This window comes from Coptis chinensis, chromosome 8, assembly GCF_015680905.1.
Source record: "Coptis chinensis isolate HL-2020 chromosome 8, ASM1568090v1, whole genome shotgun sequence".
NCBI classification, from domain to species: Eukaryota; Viridiplantae; Streptophyta; class Magnoliopsida; order Ranunculales; family Ranunculaceae; genus Coptis; species Coptis chinensis.
Genome location: NC_141463.1, coordinates 7,563,855 through 7,578,406, shown reverse-complemented (window position 1 = coordinate 7,578,406; position 14,552 = coordinate 7,563,855). Strand labels below are relative to the sequence as shown.

Here is a 14,552-nt window from a genome sequence, read left to right as displayed (position 1 = left end):
ACGGATATGTCTGCTTTTCCCATTATGCAATTTGCTCTTTGCCTTTGCTATTACGGCCTGACAGTCACAATGCATAGGTATAGCTAGAGGCGGTTTTGTACCAATAGGAAGATCTGCCAAGAGGTTTCTAAGACACTCAGCCTCAGCACTTGCTTTATCTAAAGCAATAAGCTTGGACTCCATGGTTGAACGAGCTATCAATGTCTGCTTAGAAGATTTCTAAACGACTGCACCTCCACCAAGGGTGAATATATAACCACTAGTGGACTTGATATCATGAGAATCAGATATCCAGTTTGCATCACAATAACCCTCTATCACAGGTGCTAAAGCAATAAGCTTGGACTCCATGGTTGAACGAGCTATCAATGTCTGCTTAGAAGATTTCCAAGCGACTGCATCTCCACCAAGGGTGAATATATAACCACTAGTGGACTTGATATCATGAGAATCAGATATCCAGTTTGCATCACAATAACCCTCTATCACAGGTGGAGAGTTTATCTAAAATGTATGCCGTAATTCCTTGTTCCTCTCAAGTACTTGGCTAGTCTCTCTAACGCACTCCAATGTTCCTTGCTAGGACAATGAGTGTATTTGCTTAATTTGCTAACTGCATAAACAATGTCAGGTCTAGTGCAATTCATCAAGTACATGAGACTACCAATAATTTGGGTATATTTAGACTGAAGGACACTATGTTGATTATTTTTCTGAAGTTCAATACTTGCCTCATAAGGTGTCGACACAGGCTTACTATCATAATAGTTAAACTTCTTCAAAAACTTCTCAACATAATGTTCTTGTGAAAGTGTATAACCATCATAGTTTCTGATGATTTTGATTCCAAGAATCACATCAGCTTCTCCCAAATCCTTCATTTCAAATTGGGAGGATAAGAACATCTTGGTGTTTCTCATAACATCAAGGCTAGGACTCATTAACATGTCATCCACATATAGACAGATAATCACATATGTATTCACAACAAAAGATTTAAAGTAAATACATTTATCAACATCATTTATTTGATATCCATTGGACATCATGACACTGTCAAACTTTTCATCCCATTGTTTTGGTGCTTGTTTCAACCTATATAAAGACTTAACTAATTTGCATATCTTATGCTCATTCCCTGGTACTATAATACCCTCAGGCTGCATCATATATATTTCTTCATCAAGATCACCATTCAAAAATGCAGTTTTTACATCCATTTGATGAATAAATAAATTATGAATAGCAGCGAGAGCCATTAGAACTCTTATAGAAGAAATTCTAGTTACAGGAGCATAAGTATCAAAATAGTCAATGCCTTTTTTCTGGGAGAATCCCTTGACTACTAGTCTAGCCTTGTATTTATCAATGGAACCATCTAGCTTCAGTTTCTTTTTGAAGATCCACTTGTAACGTATATGTTTTGCCCCAGGCGGTAGATCAACTATCTCCCATGTGTGATTAGATATAATTGAATCTAGTTCTGAGTTTATAGCATCTTTCCAGAAATGTGCATCTCTAGAACTGATTGCCTCATTATACGTCACAGGATTATCATCAACGAGAAATGTGTAAAATTCATCACCAAAATTGGTGGATTTTCTATCTCTTTTACTCTTCTGAATTTCTTGTTAAGAAATTTCAGGATCTGTTGTTTGTTGTTCACTAGGAGCAACCAACCTACCTCTCAATGCCAATTTTCAAAGAAAATATATTCTCAAAGAAATCAGCATTTTTACTCTCTATAATAGTGTTAGCATCGACAAGGTTATTATCGGATTTTACTACTAAAAATCTATATGCAACACTATTATGAGCATAACCAATGAACATACAATCAACAGTTCTAGGTCCCAATTTTCTCTTTTTAGGTTCGTTCACTAGAACCTTTGCTAGACACCCCCACATTTTGAAGTATTTCAGGTTAGGTACATGACCTTTCCATAATTCATATGGTGTCTTATTCCCTGTTTTCTTGTTGGGTATCCTATTCTATATATGGCAAGCAGATAGGATTGTTTCCCCCCCACAAGTTCAGGGAAGCTCCAGAACTTACAAGCATAGCATTCATCATCTTTTTTAGTGTTCTATTTTTTCGTTCGGCTACTCCATTAGACTCAGGAGAGTATGGTGGAGTAGTCTCATGAATAATGTCATTCTTGTCACAAAAGTCCTGGAAGGGGTTAGACTCATATTCTCCACCCCTGTCAGACCGAAGTCTTTTAATCTTACAGTTAAGCTAGTTTTCAACTTCAGCTTTGTACTTGAGAAACATCTCACCTGCCTCATACTTGTTTCTAAGTAAATATATTATGGTGTACCTAGAGAAGTCATCTATGAATGTAATATAATAAAACTTTCTCCCTCTAGACATGGTACTTCTAAATTCACCCAAATCTGTATGAATAAAAGTTAGTAATCCAGTTTTATCTCTAGAAACAGTTCTGCAAGGTTTCTTTGTGGCTTTAGTCTCAGCATATATCACACATTTATCATTAGAAAAATCAGAAATATCAGTCAATAAACCGCATACTTTCATCATTTTCATATACTGAACATTCACATGTCCTAGTCTACCATGTCATATATTAAAAGAGTCAAGCAAGTAAGCAGAAACAAATTCATTCTTATTAATAATATTGTTGTCAAGTACATTCAACATGAAAAGACCACTGTTATTACAATAACCTTTCCCAACAAAACTCTCATTCTTACTTAGAACGAACTTGTCACTTTCAAAAGTCACCTTGACGCCAACTTTTCCCAGTAATGACACAAAAATTAGATTCTGACGAATCTCAAGAACATGGAGAACATTACTAAGTGAAAGGGTTTTCCCTAAAGTTAACTTCAGAAGAATCTTGCATGTTCCCTCAACAAGAATAGACTTTGAGTCACCCATATAGACATTTTCATCTTTCACTAGCTAGTATGCAGTCTGAGAAGGCTTCAACATCACCACAGACGTGGCAGGTGGCACCAGAATCTAGTACCCAGTTCTTCTTCCCAGTGGCCACAAACACTTCTGACACTACAGCAGCAATTATATCATCTCCCTAAACTAAATTAACATTGGGAGGATCATCAGTGTCTTTCTTGTGCCTGCACTGAAAAGCCTATGTCCCGATTTACCATAAATATAACAATTGCCATTGCCAGTACCACTCCTTTTAAAAGAAGTGCTTTTGACCTTGAAATTCTTATTTTTGTTGTACTTCTGCTTTTTAGAGGTTTTGTTGGATTTGCTGGGATTACCTTCAATGATATTAGCTTTGGAATGGAATTCCTTAAACAACACCTCATCCCGAAGTCTTATTATTTTCCTCTATGTGAATGTGAATGATCACATCCTCAAGAGTCATCTCTTTGCGCTTATACTTCATACTATTCTTATAGTGTTTCCAAGACTCGGGGAGTTTCTCAATCAAACATCCAGCAACAAAGGTTTCGGGTAAATCAATACCCTCAGTTTTCAAATCATTAATTAGCACATGAATATCATGGATTTGAGACGTTACATCTCTATCCTCTCTCATTTGGAACTTTAGAAAAGTCCCAAGAGCATATTTCTGAGTACCAGCATCCTCTATTATGTATTTTTTGTTCAAACTCTCCCATATATCATGTGCATTCTTATTTGAACAATAAATATCAAAAATTTCATTGGACAAGGTACTCAAAATAGCATGACGACATACCTTATTCGCATTAAGTCAAGCAGCTTGATTTCTTTTGAAATCATTAGAACCCTCCACGGGTGCTGTATCAGTGAGATAGTTTACATAGTTGAGTACATTTAGGGCTGAGAACACCCTTTCTCTCCATTGCTTGAAGTGTGAACCGTTGAAGGATTCAATCTTTGATACATTGGGTAAGTTGCGAGCATTCAGTAAAGGTGCAACATCTCTCATAGTCGAAGTAACCTCCATGACTCCAGAATTGGTTTCTTTGTTCGGCGTGTCTACTGGTGTAGACATCTCGATTCTTTCCTTAAGATTGTTGTAAGCAAATAAAGAAAACAATGAAGTAACAAGGACAGCAGTAATAGGGAACAACCAAGGCGCGGATTAGGCTGTCCTTAAGGAAAGCCCCTTCTTCCAAATTGAATGCGTCGCGTAAAGCAGCGATGGCGTGGCGTGCCTTCCTCCACGAGGATACAATGGTGTACATCAGTTTGACTTGCACTAGAACAAAATACTCTCGAGAACAGCAATATAACTCTCTCTAACAATTACAGTATGAAGAGAAGAAGAATAGGCTACAGCAGTTTGACTTGCACTAGAACAAACTACTCTCTAGAACAACAATATAAGAGAAGAAGAATAGGCTACAGCAGTTTGACTTGCACTAGAACAAACTACTCTCTAGAACAGCAATATAACTCTCTCTGGTGGCGCGGCTACAGTAAGAAAAGAAGAAGAATAGGCTAGGGTTTGCGAGTTCTGTTTCTATGGCGGCTACAGTAAGATGAGAAGAAGAATAGGCAATTGGTCAAGCCACTACCCACTAGACAGTAATTAAGCCCGAGCCCGACCCGGCGCGCTCATGTGGCTTTGGGCGAGTCCTCCCACCTAACACAAAAACATTTGTACCCTAAGGGCATGCCCTTATGGTAGAGGAATGTCTCTTATACTTCACTTGCTAGTGATGGATAACCAATGTAGGACTATCTTCTATGCACTAAAGTGGAGATAACACTCTTTGTTCATCTCCTCCACTTTGTATATACACACTAGTATTTAGAAATACAATAGAGATTCCAACACGAACTGACCACGTTACCCAATTTCCTCTGCCATTGATAAGCCCATTTTGAGCCTCTGGTAAGAGATCCGTGCAAATCGGGAGCTCTTGGACTTGTGGACGATTGAGTTTGTTCCATCTTTTGATTCCAATATCTCATAGGCGATCTTCCATTCCATTCACGCTTATGCTCAGCGACTAGGAGATCGACGTCTCCATGATAGGACAGTGTACTCCTATGGTGTTTTCCTAGCTTTTTAAAGGTAGTGCATGTCTACGTACAATTCAAGGGCAGTGTTGTTACACTAAGTATCTTGACCGAAAGTTTCTGTCTATGGATCAATTCCATCTCTGTTTTCCTGTTTGGCTGATAATTCCGTGGTCGTAGGTTACATTTAGATGTTCTCCTTCGAGAGTTCTCCTTGAAAATCTATTTAAGGTGGGCGGAGAGTTACAGCGAGTACTGATATGGTTACCGGATTAGGCTACGTCTGTGATCATGAACTATTGGTCCATTCCCTTTGTGAAGAAGGGATAAGAAAGAAAGCTAGTGGCGCCAGTGCGACGAGGTTTCCATACGAGGTACTTGAATATTTTTAGATGATGATTATAAGAGGCCATGAGCCCAGTATTGGCACAGTCAACTTGTTTTTGGACGGATACCGTCTCCATGGAATGGAAAGGGGATTAGAAAAATATTATTATTCAGGGGTTGCTGCAGATCATGCGCGTATTAGTACTATTAGCTTTAACCCAACATTTGGATCGGTGGCTATTGCAAAGCGGAGAGGAGGTATGAGGCAGTTCAACATGTTTATTGTTTTCGCCGCAAGGAATTATATTGAAGCCCAACACTGCTACCTACACTACGCTTAGCTTATACGCGAGTTTTGCAACGTTTGTAATGTTAAATATGGGTGCACAAGAGCTTTCCAAGGGCATGCTAGTTAATATGCAAATCCAGTGTACTAGATTTGCAATAACTGGCCTATGCACTAACAACATTTTTTCCAATGAAGCCAAGGGAGTAAGGGACTGTTCCATATTATGGAAAAAAAAACATGGACTGAAGGCTGATCATATAGAAAGTTACTGTCACTGTTGAAAACATGTGTACTTTTATTTGTCGGGGCAAGCTAAGTGAACTCTTTTACTCTCCTGGTGCGCAAGTGAATTGAAACCAGACACATGGTTGTGTAATTTAGTCACTAGAGGTTAGCGACCTCTTTGAAGAGGGGATGATATGTATCGAATCAGCTTGTTCTTCTGTGGTGCCAATTAATTTGGTGACTAATATGCATGGGGCTTTGATTGGGACAATATATCATTGTATCTAGACGCTAGTAGCATCCGTTTGGCTTGTAGATTTTGTAGATTCCATTTCGATACTACGGATATTAATGGGCAGTTGCTTTCTCAATTGCAATGAAGCGTATGCTAGCTGCTGATAGCCATCCATGTTCAAGAGAATTAGAGTTAGAAGTGCAAAACAAGATTGTTTTAGTAATTATTAGGGTACACATGAATAGCAAAAAAGAATACAATTGGGAATTATTTCAATCAAGCGCTAACTGTTAAAATTTTGATTATGAACTCCCCACTGGCCTGTATATTCTTTTATTAGGAAACTTCTGCCAGTTATTGTAATTCCTTCCTGTAAACAAAAAATAAGACAATTGTTGTTAGTACTATGGAGTATGGAGTATGGACCTTATCAAAAACTATGGAGTATGGACTATAGTATGAAAGCATAATTCATGTCAACAAGTTCAGTTATTGGGATCTTGAAGACGGAATGTTTTGGCACAATAATACCACTTGGCTTTTCAGTTTATAGGCCGGGCTCATGTTGTAAATGAAGTTTGGGATAGATTGGGCAAGTACAGAAGTATAAGAAGGAAAAAGCTCATACCTGAATATCTATATTCTTGCACCAACGGGACGATATGAGGAATGAAAACGCCTGTTCCATTACTAAAATTCCCCGTATTCACCTGTTTAAGTGGAACCCGATTGTGTTTCCAGCAATCTAAGGAGTTGCTAGGTTCAAGTCCAGCATCATAAACAATCTCTTTAGGCCTTACAGAGGGCATCGAAGTATTTTGAGACACTCTTGATTCAATTTGGAGCAATTCTTCATCACCATCATCAATTAAGAGCAAAATTTGTCTTCGTAAATCTGCGTAGAAGGTATCATTTTCATCGGCCTCAAAATAAGAATCCATGTTCGCGCTAATGCTGCTTCAAAATGAGATACAGAGGAGATTGAGTTCAGTGCAAGATGCATGACAAATGAGTGAAATATATACAGACAATGTCGACAGTGGGTACAAAAAAAAGGATACACTGTTTGAGGACAATTCTCCAGATTCTACTCAAGAAAGATGGTCAAATAGAATGTACTTAAGTTAATGCATATCAATATCTCCAAATTTTGATATTTGTACGTTTCTTACTTTGAAACTGATATAGTGGGACAGGTACATCACACTAATCCACTTTAAATGATCCAAATCCAAATCCAAATCCAAAGCGTCAATGGTTCTTAGCAAGTTAAAAGCGTAGTAAATTGGGTTAATAAATTAGAATGGTTAAGAATTTGAAATGTAAGTGCATCTTTTAGTGATAAGAAATCTTGCATGGATACTCTTTTACTAAATATATTTTGACTTTTCACACTAGTCATTACTGGAAACTGTTTTAATAGGAGGCTTTCTCTTACGTAATTTAATCATCCAATATTGTCTTTTACAAATGATCCATGTTTTTGAACTGAACTGGCCGTCTGTAGTCTTTCAAAGTTTAAGATTATCATGTCGAGTAATATCTCCAAGTATTTTGTACTGAGTATAGTCAACAGTGTGATGTCTAAGAATTAAGGAATTAACGTGATCGAATTGGAACTAATAATATTATTCAACGACTTATTACATTCCACTGGGTACACGTTATTATGGATCCAATCGATATCATACTGTACCGAATTTTGGATCAATATCAATAATTAGCTGCTGCAAATCTGCAATAATCTATGATTTTTCAGTGCAAACAAACATTTAGCAGCATCTTGATGCAATAGAAGTTAGGAGACTTGTAAACAGAAGTTGAGCTATGTGTTGATCTCACATACGTGGCGCGAAGTTAACTTCTCAGCTAATCAAGTTGCAACACATAGTCTGACCCTCAACCTACAAGAACAGGTTCTTTATCCAGGTAAACCAGTATGGATTTCCAAATGGAAAAGGCCAGATTTTGTGTACTTCAGATTTGATTAAAGTTAATTAGGAACCATTTCCTAATTAAGCCAACCTTTTGTAATTTTATTTCATGGTAATATAATTTGCTAACTTAGGAAAAATAGAAAAGCAGCATCTTGATGCAATAGCAAATCCGTTTTCGTTATTTATAAATTACTAGTAAATATGCACGTGCTTTGCACTTGAATGAAAAACAAAACTTATTGATGAGAATGTGATTATAGTTTAGTTTTCAATTTTTTTTTTGTGAAATTATGCAAGTATATATACCTATGGGTTATAACTCACATTAGCATTTTGAAATTGGCATATGGGCGATGGCATATATCTAAACAAAAGTATAAGGCAAGAGTATTAATTAACAGACTTAAATCCCAAATTGTGGCTTATAGATATGAGCACAAAATCACAATAATATTAAAGCAAAATTAATAGTAGTAGATTACAGATAATAGGCGGCTTTGATGCATATATATAACATAAGTAAAACTCAGTCCAAAATTGTTTACACTACCAATTTGTTGGCCTGTATTGAGAATTCGCTATTTCAAAATGGATGAAAGAAGCCTATATAATTAACATATAATCATGTACATGAATCTCATAGGCTTTGTGTTCATGCCTATGATTATAAAAAAAAAAAAAAAAAAAAAAAAAAAAAAAAAAAAAAAACGACCTATAAAATTTATACCTATATATGGATAGTCAAGTAAACATCACCAATATCAATCAATGAATAACACCTGTGGTAACCTAGCATTGAATATTAATTAACTCTTTAGCTTGCAAAGAAAAACCTTATATATAGATCACATATCGAACTAAACTGCTTCTAAACCATCGATTAAAAGAAAAGAGGCATCTGCCTAAGCATTTGCTCAGGGCCACTTTCACCCAGAAAAATAGAATACAGCTTGTACTCGCACAAATTCCAATGTGGTATAGTGTATACTTGTATAGAAAATGACCTCTGAATTTGGACTTGCATCCTTTGCAGTCACTGGAAGTGCAAAATGGTATCGCCAGTCCAATCAATATCTACTTGTCCTATTGGTACCACCCTGCAATGCTCGACATTCAAAAATTATAAAAGAGATTTCATAAACATTTAACTACACAATTTAGCTTCAAAGCTAATTAGGACAAAGCTTCAATGAGAAGAATGTCCCCGTGAGACTAATTTTGGGGGAATGGATATGGCAAATGGTGATAAATACATTAAGTGCATCATTCCTTGAAAAAGTTCATAACATCTAGCTAGAAGCTAATTAATGTTGATATTACGGTATCACACCTAATATGAAACTCTCAGATAAGCAATACTTACCTTGTCCCTTTATCAAGTAGGATACCAATGTAAGTTTTAGAAGACAACATTCATCCCAAGAAGATCTTTGTTCGAGTGTACCACCAAAGCTTCCATAGAAATCTTTGGACACCTTAATGAACTCCTCATTATAATAGCTTACATAAAGTTAACTTCCATTCTCTATGGCAAGCACCCTATGGGAAACCAACTGCAGCCCGACCACATTCTAGGTCGAAGTTTGTGTACCACCTTGTAAGGTGTTTCTACACGGGCTTAAAGAGAAGTTTTTTAAATTTCAGGACGGTATATCAAATGCCATCTTGGTAGTTAGAGGAAAATGAAAGGGGATGTTGTCGGCTTATGCAAATTGAAATAGGATATGTGCGACAATAAAATACCAACCTTCTTTCTTTTTTGGCAGTCTCAAATACAATAGTGGGATCTTTAGAGAATTCATTAAAAGTAAAACCCTCCAAGTTTAGAGAATTCATACAGCAGTCAATCGACTTAAAGAGCATGCAATGCACTCAAATCCAATCTAATATTAACTAATAATAACACCTGAGAATGAGTTTCCACAAACCTATTAGTCTAAGTCATAACAGAGAACCAAGACCTTAAAATTTGTTTTTAAGTAGCAAGGAAGACCACCTCTTTTGCAAACTAATTTTTTGAATAGACAAAAGATTTATAAAGTTAATTAGAGTAAAACAGGACTATGCTGGCAAAAACCAAAATTCTATTTTAAAAATAAATAAATATCATATTCGAAGCATTCTAGCTCCCCGGCCTCATGAATGTCTTAGGGTTATTTTGCTTATCGAGATGTGGAGTTTGTAACAAATTATTTCACATTCCAATTAAATGATTAATTTCGAGAAGGGGAAGAGAATTCCCAATGGGACATCATTGGAGACCATACCCCTTGAAACCTAGTTATAAATCACATTCCTATCCTACACAACAGATCCTATAATGAATATCTTATACATAAGGATGGCAGAAGCCTTTGGGGCTATTGCATTACCACATATAAGGGTTAATGCTAACACAACAATAGGTGGTATCAAAAGAAAGCCTCATTAACCAAACTTTAAAAAAAAATACTAATTCAGAAGCACTTACAATTCAAGGAGAAGCTAAACCTTTGTGCATTAGTGTTTGAGAAAGTACCAACTCGGACATCACCCTCACCTGCAAACTGAAGATTAGAAGTGTAGCTGCATCAGTCACAACAATCTTCCTAACCTGTTTAGCAGTTCAAAATAAGGTTATCACATGAGACAGATTACTTAAATGTCATGGAAAAAGAAAACAGTATTAAGAAGTGGGACATGAGATATAATGTTGGTACTTTTATTGCCACAACCGTAAGTGTTAAGTTCTCACAATCCATCAAGACAGAGAGCATAATTTTGAAAGAATGACCCGTGTTTTCACTAAATACTAATACCAATTGCTTAAACATCGGTTATAAAATAACCCGTGTTTTCACTAAATACTAATAGCGATTGCTCAAACATTGGTTATGAAGGCTTCCTAGAGACGATTGATCACAATGTTGCTTTGTGACATAGATCATGAATAATTTCCTACAAATCATAAATATATGTAAAAAGAAGATTAAAAAAAAAATGAGAAGATACCTCACATGTTGCTTCAATGAATTGGATAAAAAACAGTGTGTTTCTCTTCTCCCTCAAATTGCTCATCTTTTTTTCTGAAACAATTAGAAGGAATGAATGCATGCTTACATAATTTAACAACATAAATAAAATATAGAAAGCATAACAAACTGTAAGTATAATCCAAAAGGTCACCTTGCCAATACGCAATACTAGTTTTGGTGAAGTTGTTTTTCGTCCATCTAGTGGATGAGTACATGACCTGTGACACCTTTACTATTTACTATTTTTTTATGAAAATAGTAAAAAATTCGACAGATAGATAGCATTCCCCGAGAGTGCTTATGAAAAGATAGCTTCCCTTATAATTTGAAGTAAGCATTCTATAATTTTACAGTATTCGACGCATCATTAAGCTAACCTCAAAATTTTCAGTACACATTCTGCTCCGGTCAAATTTAAGGAGTTCAGGTACCTCATTTTAATACTTGATAACGAATTCTTCAATAGCACGACTTTGACTACTTTAAACGCTTGACCAAAGGTTTTAATGACTATAATCTTTTGACACAAATGTTTAACAATGTTTGTTGGAATGTTTCCCTTTTACAAGCTTAGTAATATAACAGTCGCATGCTTCGAAAAAACTAAGCATGTCAAATTCAGGGTAGTCATGAAGAAATCCAGTGCTCAATCACTATTATATGTACTTGGATAGTATTACAATGGAATCTCAAAACAATATTGTTACTACTAATACTACTAAAAATCTAAAACTATATTTGTAAAACAGTAAAATGAATGCTAAAGTGTGAAAGTAGGGCTGGTCATCGAGCTACCCGAGTCGAGTTTTGCTATACTCGAGCTCGACTCGCACATCCAGAAGCTCGACTCGAACTCGCATTCGAGCTTAATATTGAAGCTCAAGCTCGACTCGCCTAGTTATACTAATAGTTCGAGCTCGACTCGGCTCGACTCGTTTTACACTTCGAGCTCGAGCTTAGGTTCGAACTCGAGTTCAGTTGTGCTCGTTTGAACTTGAACTCGAGCTCAAACTCGAAAAAAATGTATATAAAACATTAAAACTAGTATAAATTGTAAATTATAGTTGGGTATAAAGTATAAAATGTTGTATAAATTATAAATTATATACTACGTATGGGCTTATAAAACGAGTAGCTCACGAGTAACTCGCGAGCTACTCGAACTCGAACTCGAACTACTTGCTATCTAGAATGAACTTTAAATTAAGCTCAAGCTCGACTCATACTTTTGTGCGAACGAGTTTGAGTCGAGCCTTCAACGAGCGAGCTCGAGTTACTCACAAATAGCTCGACTCAATGACCAGCCCTATGTGAAAGAAATAGTTAGAATTCCTGTTCACCTAATGTCATGTGCTTTACATAACATCTACTTATTCAAAGCTTTAATAGAAAGTCAAAGCAAATTAGTAACTCCAACATACCTCGTTTCCCATTGTAAGTGGTAAAACTGAAGAAGTATCCACTGCCACAGGTATGCGTAATTCTCGAAGAGACTCTAAGTTCATTCGTTCTTCACTAACGTATGACGAACTTTCGTTTTTTCTAGTCAAACTACCTCATCCAGGTTCATGCAATGTTTTCTTTTATCCAAAAGTCCTATTGTAAGCAACGCTAAGTCAGAGGTCACAAGCACAATAACTATATGCCTCTTGGTTTGCCTCGATAAATACAAACAGTACCATAGACAAAAGAATGGATAATCAATTATAAACTATGATTAGTTGAAAATTTATTCATTAATAAGTTGCATCCTGTTGGACTTGAAGGCTATAATCAAGTTCGCAATGATACATAGTACATATTTGAAGAGCTTATCATATTTAACATAATAATTGAGGAAGCCAAAACATCACTCACAGCTAAAGACTTAATGGAAAAATTCATAAATCATCATATCATAATCAAATAACATGAAGCAAAATCAGTTTAGGACTTGGTATTAGTACGACCTAATAGTCAAGAAGGGACTAATCATCCTACTTGATACAAGGTACCACCATGAATCCCATTATAAAAAGAAAAGCACAACTTCAAAAAATAAATCAATTGAACCAACAATCATTGAAAATGAAATAGATTGATGCAAATAAATAACTAAGGAATCGGAGGTTACCTATATATCTCCACCTCCGTTATCTCCAAGTTGTGTCATCTTTGTACCACCGACAAAAGATAAAACCAGCATGTGAGTCAGAAGCATCAATAGACACGGACACAAAACCTTATCAAAAAGATGTTCCAGTACTTTACGGACCAGCGAACAAAAAGATGTGCATCATCAGTAGATGTAGCATCCGGCAAGTAATTTAGAAATATTTGTTGAACGACTTTGACTTTAGTAACAGATTCTGAAGCTTCGAATTCATGCGTCTGGTGTGATTCTTTCCCCATCGACTTTCGCAACTTGTAGTATGATTGCAGAACAATCAGCTGCTTCTTATAGAGGCAAAGCTGGCAAAATGAACCACGTGTAGGAACATCATGCCCTGCAACTTCCATACAATCTGTATGGAAAGCTCTCTGACAACCATGACAAATATATCAAATTTTGCCACCCCTTGCATCAAGACAAACTGCGCACATGTCCTCTTGGTAATTGTGCTCAGCAGTATCTCGACTAATCAAATGTTGCAAAGTCCAAAATCTATCTTGTTTGCAAAGGACAACAACATGTTTCAACCGCGGAAACAGTTCCAAGTAAGTCAATTGCCAGTGCACGAGTGGAAATGTCTTTTGATTTCAACCCAGCATTTTGCAATAACATCACACGGAGAACCTGCAAATAAATTGTAATTAACATCCACACAAAGATTTTTCAATTGGTGATCACGATGAATAATCCTTGGATTACAATGTTCGTGAAGGTACTCTAATCCACGAGCTATGCCTAGAGCCACTCTTTTTCTGGTAGGCCAATCCAGAACTGGCTCCCCAGGTTTAATCTCTGCAATTCATAGGCATATATTTAGAGAAAATTGTAAAATCACGTAAACAAATTATAGAAAATAGATAATATCCATCAAATGACATTTCACAATACTGATGGACAATGGATTTAAGGGAAAAAACAACACCCGAAAATTCCATAATGACTAATCATAGTTCTGCTAGCAAAGGGGAAGATATGGTCAACAACTTGTTGGCTGAAGTGGAGATCTTTCTTTCAATAAATGCTATTTGACAAACCCCATTTTGATTAAGATGAATGCCACTCGCCCCTCTTGCACACATCACATCTATTTCATTATAAGCACATACAAGCTTAAAAGCTTTGAAGAGTAGATTTGTGTCTATATGATAAGGACTGATTATTGCTACTACCCTTGGTACTCCACAACACAATTGCTTTACACAAATCCAAGTAAAAGAGCTTCCAAGGAATTTCTCTCGGTGTTAAAGAAATGTCATTCTCTATCATACGATTAATGCGCAGATAACGAACAAACCAACCTTTGGATATCAAGAAATTCAGCAAAATCCCATACATACTTAAACAAATTCAACGAATGAAAAACACCCACTGACCAAAACATGCAAAAACCAAACCCCAACTAAACTCAAAAGTCATTAACAC

General features: G+C 36.3%; 1 long non-coding RNA gene across 1 annotated transcript; it reads right to left on the bottom strand.

Moving 5' to 3' along the window:
• Positions 1 to 9,531: 9,531 nt before the first annotated feature.
• Positions 9,532 to 11,033, bottom strand: LOC147479658 (uncharacterized). Its single transcript, XR_015203668.1, has 3 exons — positions 10,956 to 11,033; positions 10,435 to 10,510; positions 9,532 to 9,572 (listed from the first exon to the last, which is right to left on the bottom strand). It is a non-coding gene; the product is annotated as an uncharacterized LOC147479658 (long non-coding RNA).
• Positions 11,034 to 14,552: the final 3,519 nt, after the last annotated feature.